Genomic DNA, 7,472 nt, shown 5'->3' with positions numbered 1-7,472 from the left:
GTGAAGCGCATATTTTAGTAGCTAATAATAAACTTGGTTTTCCCATTTACATAGGTTTTTGAACATTTGAGTTGCTCTCTAATTTCGAAGAGAACTTTTTTCTTTGTGTAATTTACTTCACTTGTCTTTAACATAAGGCTATTCCAGGGTTATAGCAACAGCTAGTGACTCCTGTATTCAACTGTTTTTTTACTTTGCTTACTACCTTTTATCTTTAGTGCCCCTTATCCGTGGCTGTTGGGCATGCCCAGTAAACAGAGTCAGTTCTGAGAGTAGTAAGATGGTTTTTCACCAGAAGCCTCAATCTTTGAGGGCTGGAAAGAGACACTATTCTAGGAAGGCCCTCTCATGCACACCCCTGCTCCCCTCACACGACAGATTTCTACCCTTGCATAGCTGCTGCCGACACTACTGATCCACGAGCAGGAGCTTTGCAGGAACTTTGCAGAGAAGCTTTCCCTGAAAGTCTGTGGCCAACCTGAGATAGTCTCTGCCTTCCCTTTCACGGAACTTCCATGGCTATTTATGTAGGTGCTTTGCCTGTATATTTATCTGATCACACTAATTTTGAGAGCTGCTCAGAGTTCCCAGAGATGGTGCACTATTAAACGGGTTGCCTGAGTTTACAAATGTTTTCAGTGGAGATGGTGGTTTCAAGGATTAACTCAGACTGGGTGTAAATGTTCAGTACAGTGCTGGGCACATATTTAAGCCTCAACAAATGGTCTTCCAAGGCCCTGTCCACTTCCTTATGAGATCGATCCTGTGCACGCATTTCCCGCATCTCACCGTGCACTGATATGGGTAGCCCCTTCCCTGCAGAGAATGGCAGAATTTGACTGATTTTGCAATAATAGTTTTTACATACCTTTAAGTTGAACTGCGAGTTTTATAAGAAAGAGAGCATTTAGTATATGCTCAGCACTGTCTGAGAGTCTTTAATTTTATCAATGACTCCTCGCAATCCAGTGATGTAGACATTGTCCCCATTTCACAGATAAGAAAACTAAAGTTTAGAAAGGCAGTTGTGTACTTGATTAATGGAAAGGGAAATAGAAAGCTTTGAGAGCAGTTTCTATTAGTGGTTAATCAGCATTCTATGTGGACTATGATTTCTTTTTTTTTTTCTAAGTAGGGATCTTTTTTCTTAAGGTATTCTTTTTGGTGAGGAATATTGGCCCTAAGCTAACGTCTGTTGCCAATCTTCCTTTTTTTTTTTTCTCTCCCCAAAGCTCCAGTACATAGTTGTATATCCTAGTTGTGTGTCCTTCTAGTTCTTCTATGTGTGACGCCACCTCAGCATGGCTTGATGAGTGCTGTGTAGGTCCGCACCCAGGCAAACCCTGGGCCGCCGAAGTGGAGCACGCACACTTAACCACTACACCACCAGGCTGGCCCTGGACTGATTTCTATGGCCTCTCTTCACTGGAAACTATGACCTGCCAAAAAGTTACCCTTTAGAATTTTCTCTCTAGTTCTTAATGAAGAGGATGCTACAAATTATAGTAGATAACACCTGTTTGTGTTTTCTAAGAACTTATTTAATAAATATGAAGGAAATTAGCTTGGCTTTTATTTTCATATAAAAACTAGTTGAATGTCAATGCTACATAACTATGTATTCCCAGTTTACTTGGGTCAGATATAATCAAGGCAAAATGAAATGTGGTTTATATTCACACATTTGCAAAAATAGGCCAATTAGCTCCCTTCATTGGGTCATGATTCTAATGAGGCCAAGGTCACAGCTTTCATGCATGTGCAGACCAGTTCCGAACCCAGAGATTGTCTTACTACAAAGTGTGGCCCTGACCTTGTCCAGTTATTTTCTTAACATGTGTCTTTAGGATCTGGTTGAGAGCATGAATGGCACAGAAAAACATCACCTCTATGCATAGGAAATTCAAAAGACATACAAGTCGGTATGTGGAGGAAATTGTGGTTTCTTATTCTTATGTTAATTTTGGTTCATTATAAGGTATTAACTTCTGCCCATAATCAGTTTCATTTATTAAAATATTCAACCTTTAATTTATACAGCAAAGCAGTTTCCAAACCTGTTGACTCTTCCTGAGTAAAATCAGTGCTCACCTATTTGATAGAGAAAAATGACCTTATCATAAGAAAGATGATCTTATCATAAGATGGCCTCTGAAATCAATTTTTAAAAAAATTTGGACTCAGTATTTTATTGTAGTGGTAAGTGAAGTAAGATGTGCATAAGGATATAGATATATTTGACTTGCTTCATTTAAGTTTCAAGTGCACAAAAATACAAGTGCTTTTTACTCCTTTTTGAATCTTTGCAGTGGTCTGAACCTCCTCATTGCCTGTCTGTCTTGATTAGGAGGAAACATTATGGAGGAAGGTAGGACATGGGTGATCATTTTAACAAGCGTTTTCCATGTACCACTTTCAGTGACAGATGTGAAAATTATTAAGGCTGCTTTTGTTTTTCGTTTCCTCTATACAACCAACAAGCCAGAAATAATGTGCTGGTTCAGAAGAATTAAAGGTCAGTTTAAAATGCCGACACCTATTGTTTGCTGTAGCAAGTGAGGCTGGCAAACCATTTCAAACACTGTGAGCTATTTGATCACAAGGAAGTGGAGGGAGGTTCTTACTGCACCATCAAATTAGAGAAATAATCTAGTTGTTAGCAGTTTTTCATATTATAGTCCATTACAGCTCTAGTCTAGCAAAAATTTAATTTTTCAAAGTTATTCAAATAGCTTTGATGAGAAATGACACTTTCAGGGAACAAGACTGAAAATATTCCTGAAGGTGGGTCAGATAAGATCGCCATGGGAAGGAACTCCAGGGCCACGAGAAACAGGCAGCTCTGATGCCTGCCTTTTGTAGCATTCACTGGGGGAGCCCGGACTGTGGGGTTTACGTCATCATTTACATCATGGTAGTCCCAGATGCTTCCATAGCCTCTGTGCTTGAAGTGAGAGATCCTCTTCATAGTTAAACCAACAAAGCACTAGCAAAGTTTTGTGAGAAAAGGTTGGAAAACAACTCCACTAAACATTCATTTGTTTAGGACTGTGAAGGACTGAGTCCTCCAGCATTACCCAGAGTACCACTCCAATGAACGGAGAGTTACCACACAGGAGACCTTACATGAACTGGCCGTTCTCAAAGAACTGGGTACATAGTGAAGTGTTTTTCAAGCTGTGCTCAGAGGTGATACTGGGACCACTGCAGAGAATGAGAGGAGGCAAACGACAGGACTCTGGGCCTGGTGCCCTTGTTCCAAAACCTTCACTTTTTTGTGATTTGTGTGTTGAGTTTTTTATGTTGAAAACGTTTTTTTAAAAGAGAGACACTTTTACAGAACTTAAATGCTATTGAAATATTCTAATCTTTTAACACAAACTCTTCTTAGTAGCATTGAAACCTTTTTTAATTTTAAGATTCTTTGAAATCATTGTTATAACCATTGGTTACCACAGTCATGGTGGTTGTGGGAGAATCAGCAGTCACGGAAGAGCGTGTCTTAGGGTGGTTTGAAAGTTACCTGATATAAACCTGTTTTATATTATTTGGACTTTCTAATTGTTTTTGTTCGGGACAGTTGGGAGTTTGTTGATATTCTTTCAAGATTTTATTGCTAGAAATTGTTATTTTTAATTTAATTTTAAACTGTTATTTTCAATGTGCTTCATTATACACATTTTGCCAGATAAGACTGGGAGTTTTGTAGAAGAGCTCACTGAGCCAAAATGGAAGTCGGAAACTACCCCAAACCTTTGAAAATGAAAAGTCCTCTAGAGAAAAACATATCAGACCCAACCACTACTTAGGCAGGGCCCATGTTCAATGCAAATCACAGACTTCCTTTTTCTCCTGCCACAAATGTCAGAAACGCTTGGCATCTGAGTGCATTGCATTTTTTTTTCTTCTTTCTGAACAGCTCAAGTTGGAAAGGTCAGCATATCCCTTTGGGAAAAATCTCGTCTTATAAATTGGAATGTTTGCACATGTAACTGTAGGAAATGTTTAACATTTGCTTTGATGGGACAGCAATTTGTTCAATAGAGTGGAATTGTTCTTCTTTTTCCATTTTCCTGCCTGTTTGTACATCACTCAAATTACTGAAAGCAATTTTCAGCGCTTCTTTCTACGGGATCGGATCATCCTGTCCACAAAACTAGCCAACGCCTCGGGCTTCCGAAAGGCAAGCTATGTTCCGTCTTTTATTTACTCCAAGGGACTCATTTGCGAGAGACTTTGATCTGAATAAAAGCAGTAATTTTCCACAGAGTCTATGTACTGAAACCCTGGAGGAGGATGGGGCAGGGTGTGGAGGAGGATGGGGCAGGGTGTGGAGGAGGAGGAGGCAGAAGAAAAACAGAATAACTGCTCCAGGATCTCCTGTGTTACCTTCGTGCAAATTCGTTCCAGTGTTCCAGTGTGGATGGTATATGCATTGTCCAATGTTTCGAATGTGTTACTTTCTTTGAATCTTGGTTTATGTAAAGAAGGATACAGGTCATTAAGACAACAAACCAATTTGCTATTTGTGATCAGCTGCCTCCAATTTGATAATGAACATAAATATTTGTGGTTCGTGGAGGATTCTTCACCAGAGCCCATCTTGCCATCCATCTTGATGAAGAACAGTGCTGAGTTTGTGTGGTTATGTTTGTTTCTGTAGCAACAAGGGGATACCAAAAACAGGCTTACATTTTTTTCTTAAAGTAAAATGCTTTAATTTAGCAACTACTAAAAATAAACACAAGGAGGGATTGTAAGGAAGATAACAGTATCTAGGTATTGGTCTGGGCTGGACTACAGGAAGGGACCTGAGTCAGCCTGGCTCATTATTTTGGGTCACTTCCAATTATTCACCTCCAGAAATAGATTCTCTTCCATTTCAGCCAAATCCCTCTCCTGTGTGCTGTTTGAGTGCCCATGTGTGTGCCTGAGGTACGTGTATATTCCAACAGAAGAAATGGCTTATCAGAGACAAGCCACTTCTCTCCACATGTACATCCTCGTGCCCTGTATCCTATCCCTTCTCATCTTCTCGAGGGTTTCCCTCCTTCCATTAATCCTTTATCTCCTAGGTTGTCAGTTTCTTTCTCTTCACTGGCTCAATCACAAAAGCATACAAACGTGCTCTATCTCTTCTCAATATTGAAAAATAAATCCTTGTAACTCCTATCTCCTTATAACTACCACTCACATTCCCATGCCCTTTCACAGCAAAAGTTAAAAAAAAAATTAGTTGCACACATTGATTTTTACTCTCTTCCATTCACTTTCCAACCCACTCCAATCTGGCTTCAATGCTCATTTCTCCCAGGAAAACGATCTTGACTAAGACTTTGCTGTCAAAGCCAGTGGACATGTTATCTATTCTCATGTTACTCAAGAACTTGGCAGAATTTCAACACAGTTGGCCACTGCACTCTTGAATAACTCTCCTGTCTTGGTTTTCATACTACTACATTCACCTAGTTTTCCTCCTACCTTTGGGCTGCCTCTTCGAAGGCTGTTTTGTTGGTACTCATCGTTTGTCTCTATCTAAATGTAGAAGTACCCTAAGGACTCAGTCTTTGGCCTTCTTTTCTTCTTGACACTCTTCCTGGATGATTTCATCGATCCCACGGTTTTAAACACTATGTAAATACTGAAGAACTCCAATTTTAAAACTCTAGCCTTGACAAATCCCGTGATTTTCACATTCAGATATGCAATTACCCACTTGACAATTTCACAGATACTTAATAGACATCTCAAACTTATTTTCCCGAACTTCTCTTGAACTCTTTCCATTCTCAAGTAAATGGCACCACCATTGATCCAAGTGTTCAAGTCAAAAACGTGAGAGTCATCCTTAATTTCCCTCTTTTCCTTAAACCCTACCTCACTCCCTCCCCACATCCAATCTATCAGCAAACCACGCCAGTTCCATCTTCAAGTTATATTTTTAATTATTCAGCTTAATCTCTATATCCAGTTCCACCTCCCAATTGTCATAATCACTCATCTGGACTATTACAATGGTCCCTGCTTCCATTCCTGCCTGCCTTCAATGCATTCTGTACACAGCAGCAGAATTAAAAAAAAAAAAAAATTTAAAATACCAGATTATATCACTGCCCTGTTTAAAGCTTGTTAATATCTCTCAGCTCACTGGGAATAAATTCGAACCCACCCTAACATGGTTTACAAACATGATTTACATGGCCCCATATGAACTAGGTTCCTGTGCACTTCTCCAGCCTCCCTCCACCCCTGCCCTGATCTGCTCTTGCCATCCAGGCCTCCCTGATGCTCCAGTAACATGTTAAACCCTTTTCTGCCTCAGGGCCTTTGCATTTGTTCTTATTGAAACATTTTATCCCCCATATCTTCACGATTGGCTCTTTTCCACCTATTAGCACTAATATTTTTTCTTCAGAGATAGGTTCCTTACATTTATCCCTGTCACTCTTGGTCAAAACAGCTTGTTTATTTCCTTGGAAGCACTGATCACGATCTAAAATGATCTTGTTCATTTCCAGGCGTGTCCTTTGTCTTTCACAGGCAGAATGTAAGCTCCCTGGGGGCAGAAACCTTGTCTGTCTCTGTCACTATTGATGACCAACCTAGTGAAGTGCCATATGAGCAACCAATGTTTGTTGTATGAATTAATTCATTTGATAACTCTTTTTAGAAACCTGACTATGTGCCATGCACTATTCTAAGTTCTTGACGTACATCTGTGAACAAAACAGAACACAGATCCCTGCACTCTGAGAGCTACTATTTTAGTGTGGGAGATGAGCAATAACCAAGATAGAGTAAGTAAAAATATTGTATGTGTAAAAGGGTAAGCGCTATGGAAGGAGAGTTTCTGGGTGAGAACTTAGGATATGCTCCAGTCTCTTCCCTTTGTGTGGTATAGAGCAAAGGGCATTTGCTTTGCAGACACTTGAAATCCTGGCTTCTAGAGATGAACTATGAGATCCTGAGCAATTTACCTCTTTGAGGCTCAGCTCCCTTATTTGTAAAATAGAAAATGACCCACCTCACAAGATTGGTATGAGGAAGAAATGAAGGAATATCAGTCAACTGTTATCTCATCCCTTCCCAGCCCCCCACGCTCACCCTATTACTCCAAAGGGAGGAGGCACATGGGTACTAGCAGGTTCTCCCTCTCTGCACCCCTAACATGCTTAAAAAAAAAAATCAACCCAACTTTCCTGAAAATATTCAACACATCCTTACTGAATAAATATATGGACAAACAAGTATATGCATAACTTAAAAGCAAACACTCAAAACTACTTTTATTCAGAAACAATGCTTTTTTAAAGACAGAACAGGAAATCCTCATCTATCTTTAATAATTATTGTTCTCTCCTTCTCGTTTCTTAATTCCACTCTTCTAGACTCTTACTGATTAACGATGGAAGGATCTGCTAGCCATTTAGTCTTTCTTATCATATAGAGAAATAAAATCGCAAAGATAATTA

This window comes from Equus quagga, chromosome 16, assembly GCF_021613505.1.
Source record: "Equus quagga isolate Etosha38 chromosome 16, UCLA_HA_Equagga_1.0, whole genome shotgun sequence".
In the NCBI taxonomy this organism is placed as follows: domain Eukaryota; kingdom Metazoa; phylum Chordata; class Mammalia; order Perissodactyla; family Equidae; genus Equus; species Equus quagga.
The sequence above is the reverse complement of the archived record's forward strand: the minus strand, read 5'-3'. Positions refer to the sequence as shown.